The sequence below is a fragment of the Larimichthys crocea genome, chromosome X (genome assembly GCF_000972845.2).
Source record: "Larimichthys crocea isolate SSNF chromosome X, L_crocea_2.0, whole genome shotgun sequence".
Classification (NCBI taxonomy): Eukaryota; Metazoa; Chordata; class Actinopteri; family Sciaenidae; genus Larimichthys; species Larimichthys crocea.
The window spans coordinates 37,023,995-37,044,825 of NC_040020.1; the positions used below are offsets into that span (position 1 = coordinate 37,023,995).

At 40.8% G+C, this 20,831-nt stretch overlaps 1 pseudogene; it reads left to right on the forward strand.

Annotated features, from left to right (window-relative positions):
- The first annotated feature begins 3,236 nt into the window (after window positions 1–3,236).
- On the forward strand, window positions 3,237–20,244 carry LOC109139724 (immunoglobulin kappa light chain-like; annotated as a pseudogene).
- Window positions 20,245–20,831: the final 587 nt, after the last annotated feature.

Genomic DNA, 20,831 nt, shown 5'->3' on the forward strand with positions numbered 1-20,831 from the left:
AAATCCACTTTGACTTTTAGACAGATTGTGAATTCTTATCTGGAAAAATGTGACGATCTGACGTCGGCCTCTGTTTGATCAATATGATTGAAATAGTTCATTCTTTTAAAAACAGGACGTGTTGATGTTGAGTTTGTTTGTGTCACAGTCAGAAGCCGTGTCTCTCCACGTGAGAGGTTTTGTACGGCACTCATGAGTTGGTATCACTGTGGTGGACTTGTGGTGGAGGAACCAGACGAATGTTGGAATTAAGTCTCTGCTCAAATATTATTATGGTATCATCAGTTAATGTTTAAAATTTTGTGTCTGAACATTTGAGTAACTTAAATTTCCATTGGACTGATCGAAATCACTTAAAACCTTAAGTTGAACTTAAAGCACTTTACTGAACTTTTCATGACTTTTTCCAGTTCATTTGTGAACGTGAACAGCCTTGAACTGTAGGAAAAGGAAACACTTGTGTATTCTACTAAATTTAAATTCAGCCTTTAATTTTCTGTTTTAAACTGTTTGGAAGTTGAATTCAAAGGTTAAAAAAACGTGTGAAATAAGAGGGAAATGTTTAAAATACAATGAAATCCCTGAATGATAATCTATATAATATATAGAAAGTCTCTAATAGTCTTTTGAGCTCAGTTTGAAATAACTTGACAGTTTTGGAGGCTGTGGAGCTTTTTAAATCTAATCAATGAACATTGTAAAACTGTCCTCACTTATCTTTGGCCGACAATGTCCTTTAACAGTGGATCTGATTAATGTTTGTCCTTCTGACGAAAATAGAATCTTAATTATTTTGTCAAAGCATAGTCATTTTCCTTCCAGTCAGTCTGATATATTCAGGTCATTGGTGTATGATGATTCTCTCTGTGCGAATGCATGACAGGCTGCTTTGAAGGGAAGTGAAACAATGTTGAGTGAGGACTGGTGGAGCAGAAAATCATCTGAACAGAAACTCCTTAAGGACTAATAACTCTCACAAGTAAAGGTGCAAGTGTCGCTGGCTTGATTGACAGCTGTTGGTCCCTGTCCTCTAATCTGATTGGGGGTCTCCTAGGTGAACCCCGCCCCACCCGACGGTGCTGCCCCCCTCCAGTGAGCAGCTGCAGCAGGGGAGGCCACGCTCATGTGTCTGGCCAACAGGGGCTTCCCTCAGACTGGAGTCCTGTCCTGGAAGGTGGAAGCAGCAGCAGCCATCGCTGGGAGGAGAGCAGGAGCCTGTGGTGCGGAGAAGGTCGGCCTCTCAGCTGGAGCAGCACCTGAGGCCTCGATGCAGACCAGGGATGAAGGTGGACTCTGTGACCTGTGAGGCCACCCGGGCTCCCAAGATTCACTATCCACGACACTGAGGGAGACCAGTGTTCCCAGTAATGACCTGACTCACTGCGACCTGATACGGTTTTACTTGCTACTCTGCTCAGTCTGTCTCCGTCGCTCTCTCTCTCCTCTCTCTCTCTCCCCCTCTCTCTCCCTCCTCCTCTCTCTCTCCGCTATGAATGTTTCAACATTAACGTCTTGCTTGCTGTTGAGGTTTCAACAATGTACAACAATTAAAGATTTCATCATGTATGCATAAAAGTGACATGTATCTGAATCCTTCTTTGACTATAATTAATATTAGGAAAATTAGTGAGATTAATGCAAAATAACAAGTCCATGTTGTTCAAATGACTTGAATGTTGTTTTAAGACTGTTAGATATTCTCTTCTATCATTCCATCCAGTTTGACATATGGCCAACTACATTGGGTAACAATACACATGCTGTCGGCAATTCAATGGTGGAATCTTGTTATTAGGCTAAAGTCTGCCCTGAAGAAGATCCATGTTATGGTCATGTTGTTAATTGTAGCTAGAAATGATTCTATAATAGATTGAATAAATAGCAAAATTAAGAAAAGCATTTCAGAATTGAGAATTAAAAAACATGTTGTCATCTGCATAAAGTGAATACATCTTTTTCCCTTCAGATTCATCAGTTGAAAGTAAACCTTGCAGGTTTCCTGGAATATGAAGCAAGAGAGAAATAAGGCACGGGGAAGTGCACATAAACGTCACATCCTTTAGATTTTTCTTTGCAAATTTTTTCAGAGTCACTGTAACAGGCCTGTTAGAAGAAAATCAGTTACAACCTGTCCACCACTTAGCAATACAAGTGATTAAAACATAATTCACAACGTGTAAAATGCTTCTGAATCGTACATATGGCACATTTAAAGTTGAGTGCAATGAAACGTATCAAGTCTTAATTAGCTTTGCAGTATAGTTGAAATTGGAGATTGTGAAATCAGACAACCTATATTAATTATTCATCATCATTATTAGATCAGATTATGTTGTAACACAGGGAAGATTGTTGTTGATAGTGTGTGTAATGTATAATCAATGTCATCAACAAAAAGCTTGATTTTCAGTAACTTACACCTGAGATTCCAGAAAAGTTCAAAGAAATAACAAAGTGATGGAATTCACACCGTCACTTTTTTATATAAATGTACTAAATGTTACTGTGGTGTTTCTATACTGTATTTTGTAGGACCAATTTGAACTTCAACTTGATCGGATGATTTCTTTCTGAGGTAAAACAATTTGATAATTTATGAAAGGATTTCATGAATTAGAGGCGTAATACTTTTTAAGTGAAATAACTTTTGGTTCAGTCAGTTAAGTATCTGGTTTGAAATATTTATGTCCTCAGTGAAGTGTATCAGTCTCTGCAGTAGCTTCCAGCTGCAGCAGTCAGTTCAGTTCTGTTTCAGTCTGACGGAGGGAGGTTTTTGTTGACGCTTTTTCATGTGTGAACACATCTGACTGTGATGTTGTGTCCACTCTGACAGTAGTAAAACTGCTGCACTTCAGTCTGAACTCCACGATGGTCAGAGTGAAGTCAGAGTTTGATCCACTGCCTGTAAAACGAGCTGGAATCCCTGATTGTGATTGGTAGCATCGTAAATAATCTGTTTTGGGAGTTTTCCTTACTTTCTCATCCTTCCTTCCTTTCCGCCGTATCGGCTATCCTCTTCCTTCGTCATCAATTCTCTCATTCTCTTCTTCTCTCTTCTTTCCTTCTTCTTCTTCTCTTCTTCTTCTTCTTCTTCCGTCTTTCCATTTCTTTCTATGTTGGTAACCTACATTTCATTAAAGACAGACAGAAGATGTTCTTAAGAAAATGTATCCCCAGTCATAAACAATCAGTGAAATGATCACTGATATTAATCAATATAATAAGTGATAAAGTAGACTGATCCATTGATAAACAGCATGATCAGAGTAATCCAAGTCCCTGTTGGAGTCTCCACTCCAATTTCCACTCTGGGACAGTTTATAGTCCTGAGAGTGAACAACTGGATGACTGACAGCTGTCCTTCATGACAACAGAAGCCACAGAAATCCTCCTCATCAAAAACCGACTTTGATCTCCGTCCTCATCTGGACTCTCCTGCTGCTGCTCCACAGGTAAAGTCCAGAAATCAAACTCCTCTCCTCTATGAACATCCTTCCTCTGAAATGAAGCCCAAAACCATGGCGCTGCTTTTTTTTGTGTCTGTATCCTCAGAGTCCAGAGGCCAGGTCACAGTGACTCAGCCTGGAGCCGTGAGCTCTGCTGTGGGAGGCTCCGTCTCCATCAGCTGTAGGACCAGTCACGATGTTAAATTTTATAACAATCACTATGAATTATCTTGGTACCAACAGAGAGATGGAGAAACTCCTAAACTGCTCATGGTGTGCTCAGAGCACAATCAGGGATTCCAGCTCGTTTTACAGGCAGTGGATCAAACTCTGACTTCACTCTGACCATCAGTGGAGTTCAGACTGAAGATGCCAGCAGTTTACTACTGTCAGAGTGAAACATCATCAACAGTCTGCAAGTGTTCACACAGTGAAAAAGTGTTGTACAAAAACCTCCCTCAGTCAGATCTGAACAGAAAACTGAACTGCGCTGCTGCTGTGGAAGCTACTGCAGAGGCTGTACACTTCACTGAGGGACATAAATATTTCAAAACCAGAACACTTAACTGACCTGAAACCAAAAACTTATTTGACTCTTAAACCAAGTATTTACGCCTCCTAATTCATAATCCTTCTATAAATTACAAATTGTCTTTAGCTCAGAAAGAATCATCGGATCAAGTTGAAAGTTCAAATTTTCTCACAAAAATACAATACTAGAACCCACATGTATACATTTTTAGTACATTTAATCCGAAAAAAGTGACAGTGTGGAATTTCCATACTCCATCACTTTCTATCTCAGGTTGTAAGTTACTGAAAATTAGCTTTTTGTTGATGACATCTGATTATACATTACACAACACTATCAACACAATCTTCCCTTGTAGTACAAAATCTGATCCATAATTAATATCAGGTTGTCTGATTTCACAATCTCCAATTTCAACTATATGCCAAGATTATTAAGACATGATAAGTTTCATTGCACTCACTTTTTAATGTGCCCTATGTACGATTCAGAAGCATTTTACACGTTGAATTTTGTTTTAGTCAGTCATAAATGAATGAGTCATGCGTTGAACCAGGCTACATTCCACGATATTAGTTAGCTGCATTCGCGCATCCTTATCATTTGAACATTGATGGAATTAAAATGTTTCCTATACTTAGATAATAAACAGCCCCGCTGGATTCCCCTGTTGCCAGGACCCCAGCGATTCAGCACAACCCCGATCTACTCGCCGGCCCGTTGCGCTCTCGGGCCGGCCGCACTCTGCGCACAACTCCGTAACACTTGCCTTGGTAACCAAAACGGCTGCTTATGACCCAATTATCATGGTTTGCAAGTAAATCCTTGCGTTCCTTAAATCGCTCACGTTTGCAAGGTCCTCTACACGCTAACGCTACATTGTTAATACCCTTTTCTTACTACATTACGCATGCTTTTATATCCATCCATATAATTGCAAACACGTGGGTGTGTTAATTGTCTAAGCTACATCACTCTGATGACTACTTGTTTTCACATTATTAACAGTTTCCCAGCTTCACCTCTAAGTGTCGCCAAAGGAACAATAGCTGTAGAAACGTGCGTACGCAGCTATGGATTGGCGTGGGGCACGCACATTCTACGATTGTTTCCCGTTTGATAATTTGAATGTGAGCGTGAAAAGGACGTACGCCCCTTTTTTGGCGTACGCATGCTTTGTACATGAGGCCCTTGGTCTTGACTTTGACCTACAGCTTCAAACTGAACCACAGCTCTTCAATATATCCAGTTCAGTGAAAATATGAGACACCAGTCAGCATCAGAAACCTTTCATGTAAGATGGACCGAGAACAAAAACACTTTTTAAAACTGACTGAATGCATCAGATTCTGAAAAAAGCCGAGTTTGATTTTGGGGTGTTTGTGATCTCTGTCTTCATCATTTCTAGCCATTCCTTTCATAATGATGAATGATTATTTTGTCAGCTGGGGGAAACAAAAAACCACGACGAAATTCAGCATCACAAACAGGAAAGAGCATCATTTTGCTCCAGTAAAAGATTGAAGTAGTTTTGCTTTTTATCTAATCATGTTCTGTCTGTATCTGTATAAAAGACCTCTGTTAAAAACTCTTCAGTACTGGTCAGACCAATCTTTTGAAAAAAAGGCGTGCAAAGTCATTTATTAAATCCTCAAAGTCCATTCCCCTCTAATTTTCTACCTGTCTGCATCTCTTGCACTCAACGATATATTAGGAATCATGACAACGTTTGTTGTGTTTCCTATTTGGTCTCGCCGCCACTAAAGTGATGGTGCCGCCCACATGCCATCCAGCAAAGGCTTCAATCTCAGGCCCAGGTCTGAACCTATCATGACACAACCACTGGTTTGTCACCAATCTTTTTGAATCCATCTTGTCTTGTTGTTTTGTTCTTTGGAGCTAGAAGTGACCATATATGGATGACGTGTGGAGCTGATGGGTGATGTATGTGCAAGTTTGCTGCTCTTGGTTTTGACTCCCATTTTCAAGCAGGACAAAATGGCTCCTGTCTGATCATAGAGTATTTGTATTTCAGCTGAACCTAGATCTGTGCAAACATTGAAAAGAAATAGTCAATACAGGAACAGAGTCTGGATTCATATTGATCAGCACTGCTCTAGTTTGACATTTGATCTGGTTTTGTGAGGCCCCATGTGTCGGCTGGCAGACTCATGAGAAGACAGGAAGCCACGCCCTTAAAACATACCCTGCTTTATCACTATTTTACTCTAAACAGGACCATCATTTACAAAATGAAATCATGCTGTGGAAAGAATCAGTGATGAAACCATCACAACAGACAGGTTTCAGTTCTAAGATACAAAGTCAGTCAGAGCATTTCCATGAGAGCCACTTTGCATCAGCAGCACCATGCTCTAGTGCTCTGGGAGAGTTTTGTCCTGAGGTTGAACACTGGATGACTGACAGCTTCCTTCATGACAACAGAAGCCAGAAATCCTCTCATCAAAAACATGCTTTGATCTCCGTCCTCATATCTGGACTCTCCTCTGCTGGCTGCTTCAAGGTAAAGTCCAGAGAATCAAACTCCTCTCCTCTATGAAACATCCGTCCCTCTGAAATGAAGCCCACAAAACCATGACGCTGCTTTATTTTTTGTGTCTGCTCCTCAGAGTCCGAGGCCAGGTCACAGTGACTCAGCCTGGAGCAGTGAGCTCTGCTGGGGAGGCTCCGTCACCATCAACTGTAGGACCAGTCAAATGTTATGTTTAAACAATTACCATGATTATCCGGGTACACAGAGAGGAGATGGAGAAACTCCTAAACTGCTCATTAAGTTTGCTAACCACGACAATCAGAATTCCAGCTCGTTTACAGGCAGTGGATCAAACTCTACTTCACTCTGACCATCAGGGAGTTCAGACTGAGATGCCGCAGTTTACTACTGTCAGATTCTTCACTACCTCAAGAGTCTGCATGTGTCCACAGCTGAAAAAGTGTGCGTACAAAACCCCTCAGGCAGACGGAACAGAAACTGAAACTGACTGCTGCAGCTTGGAAGCTACTGCAGAGACTGATACACTTCACTGGGACATAATATTTCAAACCAGAAACACTTAACTGACCTGAACCAAAATTATTTGACTCTTAAACCCAGTATTACGCCTCCTTAATTCATGAAATCCTTTCATAAATATCAAATGTCTTAGCTCAGAAAAAATCATCAGATCAAGTTGAAAGTTCAAATTGGTCCTCACAAAAATCAAGTACTAGAAACACACATGTATACATTTTTAGTACATTTAATCCGAAAAAGTGACAGTGTGAATTTCCATCACTTCCATCACTTTCATCTCGGTGTAGTTACTGAAAATTAAGCTTTTTGTTGATGACATCTGATATTACATACACAACACTATCAACCAACTCTTCCCTGTAGTACAACATAATCTGATCAATAATTAAATAAGGTTGTCTGATTTCACAATCTCCAAATTTCAATTACTGCAAAGATTATTAAGACTTGATAAGTTTCATTGCACTTAACTTTACATGTGCCATATGTACGATTCAGAAGCATTTACACGTGAATTTTTGTTTAGTCAGTCATAATGAATGAGTCATGCGTTGAACCAGGCTACCTTGCCACGATATTAGTTAGCTGCATTCGCGCATCCATTATAATTTGAACATTGATGGAATTAAAATGTTCCTACTTAGATAAAAGCTCCCGCTGGAATTCCCCTGTTGCCAGGAACCCCCGCGTAGTAGCACAACCCCGATCTACTCCCGGCCCCCGTTGCGTCTCGGGCGGCCGCAGCTCTGCGCACAACTCCAGTACACTGGCTTGGTAACCAAAATCGGCTGCTATGAGCCCAATTATCATGGTTTGCAAGTAAATCCTTGCGTTCCTTAAATCGCTCACGTTTGCAAGGTCCTCTAACAACGCTAACGCTACCATTGTTAATACCATTTTCTAATCACATTACGCATGCTTTTATATCCATCCATATAATTGCAAACACGTGGGGTGTTGTTAATTGTCTAAGCTACATCACTCTGGATGACTACTTGTTTTCACATATTAACAGTTTCCAGCTTCACCTCTAAGTGTCGCCAAAGGAACAATAGCTGTAGAAACGTGCGTACGACAGCTATGGAATTGGCGTGGGGCCCGACATTTCTCCGATTGTTTCACGTTTGATACATTTGAATGTGAGCGTGGAAGAAGGACGTACGCCCCTTTTTTGTGCGTACGGCATGCTTGTACATGGGCCCTTGGTCTTGACTTTGACCTCAGCTTCAAACTGAAACCACAGCTCTTTCAATTATCAGTTCCGTGAAAATATGAAGCACAGTCAGCATCGAAACCTTCATGATCAAAGATGGGACCAGAACACAAAACAACTTTTTAAAACTGACTGAATGCATCAGATTCTGAAAAAGCAGAGTTTTGATTTTGGTGGTGTTGTGATACTCTGTCTTCTCATTTCATAGCCATTCCTTTCATAATGACTGAATGATTTTTGTCAGCTGGGAGGGAAACAAAACCACGACGAAATTCAGCGATCACAACACGGAAAGGCATCATTTTGCTCCAGTAAAAGATTGAATAGTTTTTGCTTTTATCTAATCCATGTTCTGTCTGTATCTGTATAAAACCTCTGTTAAAAAACTTTCAGTACTGGTCAGACCAATCTTTTGAAAAAAAGGCGTGCAAAGTTCATTTATTAAATCCTCAAGTCCATTCCCCTCTAATTTTCTACCTGTGCATCTCTTGCACTAACTGATATATATAGGAATCATGAACAAAGTCTTGTTGTTGTCTTCTCATATTTGGTTTAGCAGCACTGAAGTTGGTGCCGCCCAATGCCAATCCAGCAAAGGCTTCAATACCTCAGGCCCAGGTCTGAACCTATCATGACATCAACCACTGGTTTGTATACAATCTTTTTGAATCCATCTTGTCTTGTTGTTTTGTTTCTTTGGAGCTAGAAGTGACCATATATGGATGACAGTGTGGAGCTGATGGGTGATGTAGTGCAAGTTTGGCTGCTCTTGGTTTGACTCCATTTTCAAGCAGACACAAATGGCATCCTGTCTGATCATAGGACGTAATTTGTATTGCTTGAACCTAGATCTGTGCATCTATGCATTCGCGCATCACATATATTTGAACATTGAGAATTAAAATGTTTCCTATTAGATAAAGCTCCCGCTGGAATTCCCTGTTGCCAGGAACCCCAGCTAGTCAGCACAACCCCGAGCTACTCGCCGGCCCCCCGTTGCGCTCTCGGGCCGGCCGCAGCTCTGCGCACAACTCCATTAACACTGGCCTTGGTAACCAAAATCGGCTTATGACCAAGTGATTGGTGCCGCCCAATGCCAATCCAGCAAGGCTTCAATACCTCAGGCCCAGGTCTGAACCTATCATGACATCAACCACTGGTTGTATACTCTTTTTGAATCCATCTTGTCTTGTTGTTTTGTTTCTTTGGAGCTAGAAGTGACCATATAGGATGACAGGTGGAGCTGTGGGTGATGTAGTGCAAGTTTGGCTGCTCTTGGTTTGACTCCATTTTCAAGCAGGACAAAATGGCATCCTGTCTGATCATCGAGTATTGTATTTCAGCTGAACCTAGATCTGTGCAAACATTGAAAAGACATAGTCAATACAGGAACAGAGTCTGGATTCTATTTGACAGCACTGCCTAGTTTGACAGTTTGATCTGAGTTTTGTGAGCCCCATGTGTCGAGCTGGACAGACTCACCTGAGAAGACAAGGAGAGCCACGCCCTAAAACATACCCTGCTTTATCATCTATTTACTCTAAAGAGGACCATCATTTACAAAATGACATCATGCTGTGTGGAAGAAACAGTGATGAACCATCACAACAGGACAGGTTTCAGTTCTAAAGATACAAAGTCAGTCAGAGCATTTCCATAGAGAGCCCACTTTGCATCAGCCGACCATGCTCTCAGTGCTCTGGGAGAGTTATAGTCCTGAGAGTTGAACACTGGGACTGAAGCTGTCCTTCATGACAACAGAAGCCACAGAAATCCTCCTCATAAAACATGACTTTGATCTCCGTCCTCATCTGGACTCTCCTCTGCTGCTGCTTCACAGGTAAAGTCCAGAGAATCAAACTCCTCTCCTCTATGAACATCCGTCCCTCTGAAATGAAGCCCACAAAACCATGACGCTGCTTTATGTTTTTGTGTCTTTATCCTCAGAGTCCAGAGGCCAGGTCACAGTGACTCAGCCTGGAGCAGTAAGCTCTGCTTGTGGGAGGCTCCGTCACCATCAACTGTAGGACCAGTCAGAATGTTTATGGTAATAACAATTACCATTGTATCCTGGTACCCACAGAGAAATAGAGAAACTCCTAACGCTCATACGTTGTAAACCGCGACAATCAGAACTTCCAGCTCGTTTTACAGGCAGTGGATCAAACTCTGACTTCACTCTGACCATCAGTGGAGTTCAGACTGAAGATGCAGCAGTTTACTACTGTCAGGTGGACTTCATACATCAAAGTCTGCCTGTGTTCACCCAGTGAAAAAGCGTAGTACAAAAACCTCCCTCAGTCAGACTGAACAGAAACTGAAACTGACTGCTGCAGCTGGAAGCTACTGCAGAGACTGATACACTTCACTGAGGACATAAAATATTTCAAACCAGAACTTAACTGACCTGAACCAAAACTATTACTCTAACCAAGTATTACGCTCTAATTCATGAATCCTTCATAAATTATCAAATTGTCTTTAGCTCAGAAAGAAAATCTCAGATCAAGTTGAAAGTTCAAATTGGTCTCACAAAAATACAGTACTAGAACAAACATGTATACATTTTTAGTACATTTAATCAGAAAAAGTGACATGGAATTCCATCACTTCCCTCACTTTCTATTCTGGTGTTAGTTACTGAAAATAAGCTTTTGTTTGATGCATCTGTATACATTACACACACTATCAACACAATCTTCCCTTGTAGTACAACCTAATCTGATCAATAATTAATATAGGTTGTCTGATTTCACAATCTCCAATTTCAACCTATACTGCCAAAGATTTAATTACGACTTGTAGTTTCATTGCACTTAACTTTAAATGTGCCATTATGTACGATTCAGAAGCATTTTACACGTTGAATTTGTTTTAATCACTTTGTATTGCTAAGTGGTGAAACGAATGTAAAATGTTTTTTTTGCTAGATCCCGAGTTTACCCCTGTTCAGTGGGTACTGGTCTCCAGTCTCCATTCACGGGTCCGATCCTCAACCCCTCACGGTGCTGCATAGAGGACTGTTTAAGCTGATGGCGAGGAGATCGCCTAGCTTCTAACTGCTTCATCCGGATTGTCTACCCTGCTCACTCTGGTAGAGCACCTGACCGAATAGCCCCTGCGGGCCAAATACTACACTAGCCGCGTACGTTCAAGCGCCGCTCTCCTTTCATTGATCTGTGCACTTGGTATGGTTGCTAGGGATTCTTTAGTGGGTCCGACAGTAAGCCCTAGGGTCCGTTATTTCTTCGGGCTAAGTAGAGTACCTGTTAGAACCTTTTAAGATGTTGAACACACTATACCTGATACTTAAACCGTAGGAGATGCTATTAAATTTGAGGTCCACAACTTAATCTTTAACTGCAGTGGATTATATTTATTGCAAAGTTTAGCAAGGGCGAGCGTACAGTTCTATTCATTCAAATATGATCAATCCTATCCCTAAATCACTATCTTTATACCATATAATTTGAAAATGCTGATCAAAGGCTGTTGCTGAGTTGCTGAGGTTGGTCCAATTTGGAGGAGAGGAAAGGAAAGGGTGACAGCGATGGCCTTTCGATCCAGTCCTTTCACAACTGCGTAACTTGGATTCTGTCGAGTCCAGGCTTTGTCCAAAGCCGGGAAAGTCCCCGATGTCCACAGTTCTTATGTTGCAGGACGAACTGTGAAAAGAATCCTTGTTGGCCCCCGATTAGAGACCCACAGCCGGTCGGGGGGTGGTATCCTCCTGGCTCGTCTCCTGCTGTCCGTGTAGGTTGTTGGACTCTTTTCTTGCAATGTTGGGGGCTGTTCGTTGTTCCATTCTTAAGTTTAAGTTACGTCCAAAGACTCGATGATGCTCCGATGTGTGGTCAGTCGTCCAGCATGTCTTGAACCCGGCTGCGGCTGCTGACGAGGAAACTACGATCTCCGTTGTGCATTGGCTCTTATACTCCCGTTCGTTGGATTTTCCCCTTCAGGCTACAATGAGTCACTTGCCGGATTCCAACCCTATAGGGTGGTGATTTTGTCATAGTTCATCCTCCTGGTTGTCCTCCAGATGTTCCTTTTTAACTCACTTATATCCCTACCCTCTCAATCTCTTCCAGTATAGTTGCTTAAGATTTCCTGGCCCAACCTCTCAGCTGATTTGTTATGATTACTTCTTTACTACTAGCTGTTTGCATGATTTCACCATCTCCAGTAGTCAGAATCAAAACACGGTTTTATAACACCCTTTTCCTTGTTACATTCATTTCAATATTTCAATTTTTTACATTGTTCCAACACCAGATCATCAATGATCACATTATTTAGTGTTTAGCTAAATTTTATCTAGGAAGTCCCCCCATTGTCCAACTCAAAATGGAAAAAGTCCCTGATGTCCCCATGGTTATGCCATTGCTGGCCATCAACCGGAAAGTCCCCCTGATTATTACATAACTCCTTTGTTGTGTCAGCGGATCAGGGATCTCAACTTACTTGACCACCCCTCCTTGAGATCACGCTACTCCTGATTGCTTATCCTTAAGCCTCGGAGGACAAAGAAGTGTCCCTCTCACTATCATCCTGGAGGAGAATTACACGTCCAGGGTCACTCCGACCTTCAATACCTCAGGCCCAGGTCTGAACCTATCATGACATCAACCCTTGGTTTGTATACAATCTTTTTGAATCCATCTTGTTTTGTTGTTTTGTTTCTTTGGAGCTAGAAGTGACCATATATGATTGACAGTGTGGAGCTGATGGGTGATGTAGTGCAAGTTTGGCTGCTCTTGGTTTGACTCCATTTTCAAGCAGGACAAAATGGCATCCTGTCTGATCATAGACATATTTGTATTTCAGCTGAACCTAGATCTGTGCAAACATTGAAAAGACATAGTCAATACAGGAACAGAGTCTGGATTCATATTTGATCAGCACTGCCTAGTTTGACAGTTTGATCTGAGTTTTGTGAGCCCCATGTGTCGAGCTGGACAGACTCACTGAGAATGACAAGGAAGCCACGCCCTAAAACATACCCTGCTTTATCATCTATTTTACTCTAAATGGGACCATCATTTACAAAATGAACATCATGCTGTGTGGAAGAAACAGTGATGAACCATCACAACAGACAGGTTTCAGTTCTAAAGATACAAAGTCAGTCAGAGCATTTCCATAGAGAGCCACTTTGCATCAGCAGCACCATGCTCCAGTGCTCTGGGAGAGTTTATAGTCCTGAGAGTTGAACACTGGATGACTGACAGCTGTCCTTCATGACAACAGAAGCCACAGAAATCCTCCTCATCAAAAACATGACTTTGATCTCCGTCCTCATCTGGACTCTCCTCTGCTGCTGCTTCACAGGTAAAGTCCAGAGAATCAAACTCCTCTCCTCTATGAACATCCGTCCCTCTGAAATGAAGCCACAAAACCATGACGCTGCTTTATGTTTTTGTGTCTGTATCCTCAGAGTCCAGAGGCCAGGTCACAGTGACTCAGCCTGGAGCAGTAAGCTCTGCTGTGGGAGGCTCCGTCACCATCAGCTGTAGGACCAGTCAAAATGTTCATTATGATAATCCATACCACCGTTTAGCCTGGTACCAACAGAGAAATGGAGAAACTCCAAAACAGATTATCTACAATGCTATTAATCGACCATCAGGGATTCCAGCTCGTTTTACAGGCAGTGGATCAAACTCTGACTTCACTCTGACCATCAGTGGAGTTCAGACTGAAGATGCAGCAGTTTACTACTGTCAGAGTGGACACAACATCAACAGTCAGGATGTGTTCACACAGTGAAAAAGCGTCGTACAAAAACCTCCCTCAGTCAGAATGAACAGAAACTGAACTGACTGCTGCAGCTGGAAGCTACTGCAGAGACTGATACACTTCACTGAGGACATAAATATTTCAAACCAGAACACTTAACTGACCTGAACCAAAACTTATTTCACTCTAAAAACCAAGTATTACGCCTCCTAATTCATGAAATCCTTTCATAAATTATCAAATTGTCTTTACCTCAGAAAGAAATCATCAGATCAAGTTGAAAGTTCAAATTGGTCCTCACAAAAATACAAGTACTAGAACACACATGTATACATTTTTAGTACATTTAATTATAAAAAGTGACGGTGTGAATTTCCATCACTTTGTATATTTCTTTGAAATTTTCTGGAATCTCAGGTGTAAGTTACTGAAAATCAAGCTTTTTGTTGATGACATCTGATTATACATTACACATCACTATCAACACAATCTTCCCTTGTAGTACAACATAATCTGATCAATAATAATTGATTGATTGAATAATTAATATAGGTTGTCTGATTTCACAATCTCCAATTTCAACTATACTGCAAAGCTTAATTAAGACTTGATACGTTTCATTGCACTCAACTTTAAATGTGCCATATGTACGATTCAGAAGCATTTTACACGTTGAATTTATGTTTTAATCACTTTGTATTGCTAAGTGGTGAACAGGTTGTAACATGATTTTCTTCTAACAGCCTGTTACAGTGACTCTGAACAAATTTGCAAAGAAAATCTAAAGGATGTGACGTTTATGTGCACTTCCCAGTGCCTTATTCTCTCTCTGCTTCATCATTCCAGGAAACCATGCAAGTTATACTTTCTACCCAGTAATTCAGGGCACCTATCAGTTTGTATTGACATGATGATTTAGGAAAGCAATAAAAGGGTAACAAGCCAGGAGGGGTGGAAGGGTAATACTTTATGATAGGCACTGTAGGGCAGCGTGTTATAATCTTTAAATTTTGCACCTGGTAAGGGCATGTTGGGCAGTTACTTTTAAAAAATCCTAACTATTAAAGTTACTATTACTTCTCCAGGAAAGTAACTGGGGTTAGTTACTGAGTTACAATTATAAATAGTAAGTAAGTAAGTATGCATTACTTCATGCATCATTTTTTAATGCTCAAATGTGTTAAGAATTTGGACACCAACCGTCCATCCCTCTTTGATGGAAACTTAAAAACAGTGTGCACATGTTTGTTTGAGGAAATCTGAATTATTAAGATGAAATGGGACACTTAAATACAACATAAGCAAGAAATCCACATACACAAATCAAACTATGTTAAACGTTGCTGTGGAAAGCAGAGACTACCATAGAAAAATGTCATGGATTATGTGTAATATTATAATACTAGGTTTATAGAGTGGTCAATAAAGATAACACAATAGAGGTTGGAACTTTTGATATTATTTGCCCTTAACGGCCACAAAAGAAGGCTTTAGTTGGACTATACCGCGTCGCCATTCCAGTTTCTCTTTGACTCATGTAATGTCCTGTGTCGTCTTTGTTTCTGACATTTGTGTAACCAAACGACCCCCCAACGCCACCCTCTGATTGGTTTAACCGTGGAATTTACCTCAACCTCAGCAGTGTCAATCATTTATGCAACTGTCATGCCACCGCCCTCACCAAGGAAGGAGAACAAGAAAAATCTCTTGCCGCTCGGCGTAGAGATCGTTAGTTGGCCTGCCTGCAGTCATAGTAATTCGCCGCTTTTTTGCCAGTAACGATAAACAGCTTATGAATGATGGAAGAGTAAGCATTAAATGTACTCGTTACTGAAAAAAGCCATTAATTAACGTGGTTTTATAGCACGTATGATCCCATCAATGGTAGAGATGGCACCCCAACTAATTGCCGTTCATTTTCTCAAGTTAGAAGTGTTTTTTATATTGTATTAACTCCAGCATCAACCAGCAAGACTTGAAGCTATTTCAGCCGTATGTGACTTGATAGAAGGATAATTGACAACGTTTATCTAAATTCTCTTTCTCCTGTCAAGTGTTTCTGTTTTCCTATAATAACAAGATAATCTTATTTTAAGACGTATGCATTTGTTATTATTCTCACATCTTCACCTCTTCGATTTGGGAATTTTCAGATCTGGCATTAACGGTTAAAATCCTGATATTTTTATTATTCATATTTATGAATAATACACAAAAATGTGTTGAGGGTTTTTTGAGGATAACTTTGTTTTTTTATTTGACTGATCTAGTTTGTTGGAACTATGGAAAATATATTCCAGGTTTAAGGGTCACCGTCAAGAAGGCAGAATACTGAAAGGGTTAACAGAGTTTCGCAGAAGCAGAAGGGGACTGGGGGCCTTCCGCTAATTTAAAAAACTTTTGGACATTTATAAGGAATCACACAAAAATGTGAGGCGAACGCAGCATACACCAATTGCCAGGTAAGAATTGTTATTATTTGTTTTACCTGCTTTCATTATGATAAGGCTGTGGTAATAGTTCACTTTGCTGGTGCTGTTGTATTTTATTATTTATTTTGGTTTAGTGCTTTAAAAGTAACTGTTAGGTAGCAGCGAAACCAAACATTCAGAAACCAATCAATGTGATTACAAAGTTTATAACACAATTGCATGTATTAATAGAGAGTTCAAACGCGTCCATTTACAGATTGAAATCTGTTCTGAGTCCGCACTATAACAGATCTGGAATGTACAAGTCCTTTGAGTCTCGTTGAGTCAGTATATCCATGAGCATTTAAATTACTAGCATGAAACAACAAGCCCAGCCTGTCTGTAGACTAAATAGCCTAAATACATTCACATGCAGAGAGCTGTTCTAGTGAGAGGTCATGTCCTCTGTCTGTGGCATTTGAAATTTTGATGCAGGAAATAAAACTTTGCATTTTCATATTATATTATATTTCTATTAAACATTCAGAAACATTAAGTATGAGGGCTGGTAAGTAGTTCACATGTTTTTTAATGGCCGTTATGTTCAACGACACAGATACGTATTGATAGTCGCATAGCTCACAGTCAGCATCACTCATTCAAAACTGTAATGAAAATGTTGGCGAGCATATACTTCCGATTTGGCCCCCCACTCACGAAGTACAGATTATGGATAAAGATAATTCATATGGTTAACAGATACAGATACTATAATTGTTACTCGCTCATACCCGAGTTTAAATGTTGTAAAATGTGCATACATTTCTATGGCAAATATGGGAAAACATCAAGACACACACATAGACAACTATGATACTACTAACTACCTGGGCACGCTTGACGCAGGGACAGGAGCACCAGCTTACATCAGGAGCTTTCTCTTAGGTGGAGAGAAACCTCACACACAACAGCATGACATGCACGAGAACAACTCACAGGGCAAAAACATCACATACTCTCCTGGTTGCAAGTGAAATAATCCCCTCGTTTTGGCTGTTAAGGTTTTATTATTTGCCACTGATGAACCACGATAGAACTCTGCACCGAGGTGATAACCACCTACCCCATACCGCACTACTTCCTACGTGTGTGTGTGGTGTTGGTGTGGTGTGTGTGTGTGTCCTCGTGGAAGTGTATCAGGCTCTGCAGTAGGCTTCCAGCTGCAAGCAGGTCAGTTCAGTTTTCTGTTCATATCTGACTTGAGGAGGTTTTTGTACGACGCTTTTTCACTTGTGTGATGAAATTTGCTGTTGAAACGGATATACCCCACACAGTAGAACAATGTGGCAATCCTTCAGTCTGAATCCATTGAGGGCTCAGAGTGAAGTCGAGTTGATCCACTGCCTGTAAAACGAGCTGGAATCCCTGATTGTCGCGGTGTTAGCAACTTAATGAGCAGTTTAGGAGTTTCTCCATCCTCTGTTGGTAACCAGGATAATCATGTAATTTTTATACAACCAAAACATTCGTGACTGGCCTACAGCTGATGGTGGACGGAGCCCCCACAGCAGAGCTCACTGCGTCCGGCCTATCACTGTGACCTGGCCTCTGGACTCGAGGACAGACAAAAACGAAAGCAGCGTCATGTTTTGTGGGCTTGTCATTTCAGAGGGACGGATGTCATAGAGGAGAGGAGTTTGATTCTCGGACTTCCCTTGAAGCGCAGCAGAAGAGTCCAGATGAGACGGAGATCAAGTCATGTTTTTTGATAGGAGGATTTTCTGTGGCTTCTGTTGTCATGAAGGACAGCGGTCGTCATCCAGTGTTCAACCTCAGGACTATGAAACTCTCCCAGAGCATGGAGCATGGTGCTGCGATGCAAAGTGGCTCTCAATGGAAATGCTCTTGACTGACTCCAACAGGACCTTGGATTACTCTGATCATGCGGTTATCATGGATCAGTCATTTAGTCACTTTATTAAGTATTGATTAACATCAGTGATCATTTCAAGCTGGACTTGGTTTTGATGACTGTGGGATACATTTTTTTAAGAACATCTTCGTTCTTGTTTCTTTTAATGTAAAATCCACTTGACTGTTAGACAGATTGTGAACTTCTATCTGGTCAAAATGTACGGATCTGAACAGTTTCTGTCTCCTGTTTGATCAATATGATTGAAATAGTTTTCATGTCGTTTAAAAGGAATAGACTTTGTGTTAGTTTTGTTTGTGGTCACAGTCCAGAAGAGCGTGTCTTCTCCACATGAGAGGTTTTTGTACGGCAGCTCATGATTGTTGTAAACGCTGGTGGACTTTTGGTGGTGAGGAACCAGACTGAATGTTGGAAGTAAAGGTTTCATCCTTTGATGTATTTGAATTATTTTATGAGCAACATTTGTTCACACGTGGTATTTGTTCTTAAAATTAAGTATGTGATTGAACATCGTACTTCTATTTGTATTCTCAGTAGTTTAGTTAAAATAAAATCCAAAGTATTTGAAATAAATAAATAATAATGGTAATTACTATAATAATACTTGGTGGCAAGGAGAAGTTCATGTATTAGATTTTTAGATGAAAGTTGAACTTGTAGTGTGGACAAAGTCAGAGAGCCGTGTCTCTCCAGGAGAGGTTTTTGGTACGGCGCTCAATGATTTATGTATCACGGTGGTGGACTTTTGTGGAGAACCAGACTGCATGTTGGAGTCAGTCTCTGCTCAAATATTAATTATGGTATCATCAGTTAATGTTTAAAAATTTTGTGTCTGACATTGAGTAACTTTAACATTTCCATTGGACTGACGAATCACTTTAACCTTGAAGTGTTGAACTTAAAGCCACTTTACTGACTTTATGCTTTTTCCAGTTCATTTGTGAAAGCGTGAACAGCTTGAACTGTGAGGAAGGAAACACTTGTATTCTACTAAATTGAAATTCAGCCTTTAATGTTTTCTGATTTTAAACTGTTTTGGAAGTTGAATTTCAAAGTATTTTACACTGTGGTGAATAAAGAGGGAAATGTTTAAAATACAATGAAAGCCCTGATATAATCTATATAATATGAACGTCTCTGAGGTCTTTGAGGCTCAGTTTTAATGAAATCTTGACAGTTGCGATGCTGGTGAGCTTTTAAATCTAGTCATATGAACATTGTAAAACATGTCTCACTTACTGTGGCCGACAATGTCCCTTTAACAGGGAGATCTGATTAATGTTGTGTCCTCTGACGAAAATATAGATCTTTATTTAGTTTGTTCAAAGCATATTCAATTTCCAGTCTAGTCTGATATATTTCAGGTTCCAGTGTGTAATGATGATTCTCTCTGTGCTGACATGCATCACAGGTTCTTGAAGGGAAGTGAAACAATGTGTGAGTGAGTGACTGGTGGAGCAAGAAAAATCAGTCTGACGAAACTCCCTTAAAGGACTAAATCAACTGCTCAACAGAATAAAGGTGGTCCAAGTGTCCTGCTGCTTGATTGACAGCGTGTGGTCCCCTGTCCTCTAGCTGATTGGGTGTCTCCTAGGTGATACCGCCCCCCCCGCCAACCCAACCCCCCCCTGACGTGCTGCCCCCTCCAGTGAGCAGCTGCAGCGGGGGGAAGGCCACACTCATGTGTCTGGCCAACAAGGGCTTTCCCCTCAGACGAGTCTTGTCCTGGAAGGTGGACAGCACAGCAGAAGTCAAGGAGGAGAGCAGGAGCCCCTGTGGTGCTGGAAAGGAGACAGGCCCGAGCAGCCACCTGAAGGCTCGATGCAGACCAGTGGATAAGGTGGACTCTGTACCTGTGGAGGCCACCAGGGCTTCCCAGACTGTTAACTACACTCCACGACACTGGAGGAAGAGACAGTGTCCCAGTAATGACTGAACTCACTGCGACTCTGAGACTGTGTTTACTCTCTACTGCTCGCAGTCCTGCTCTCTCTCTCTCCTCTCTCGCGCTCTCCTCTCTCTCATCTCCTTCTCTCTCTCTGGCTTTCGCTCATGACATGTTTCAACATTAACGTCTTCTTGCTTGTTGAATGGGTTCAAACATGGTTACAACAATAAGAATTTCATCATGGTAATGTTATAAAAGTGACTGTATGTATGACTCCTTCGTGGACATATATATATATTAGGAACATTAGTAGATAATGCAAAATAACAAGTCCAGTGTTTTCAAATACTTGAATGTTTTTTAAGACTTTATTTCTTCTATCATCATCCGTTTGACCATATGCCAACTACATTTGGTAACAATACACATGCTTAGTGCATTTAATGGTGAACTGTTATACAAAGTCTGCCTTGAAGAAGATCATGTTGGTCATGTTGTTGAATTGTAGCTAGAAAATGATTCTTTAATATTTAATAAATAATAAAATAAAAAGCATTTCAGAAGGAGAATTAAAAAACATGTTGTCATCTGCATAAGTGATAATCTTTTTTTTCCTTCAGATTCATCAGGTTTTA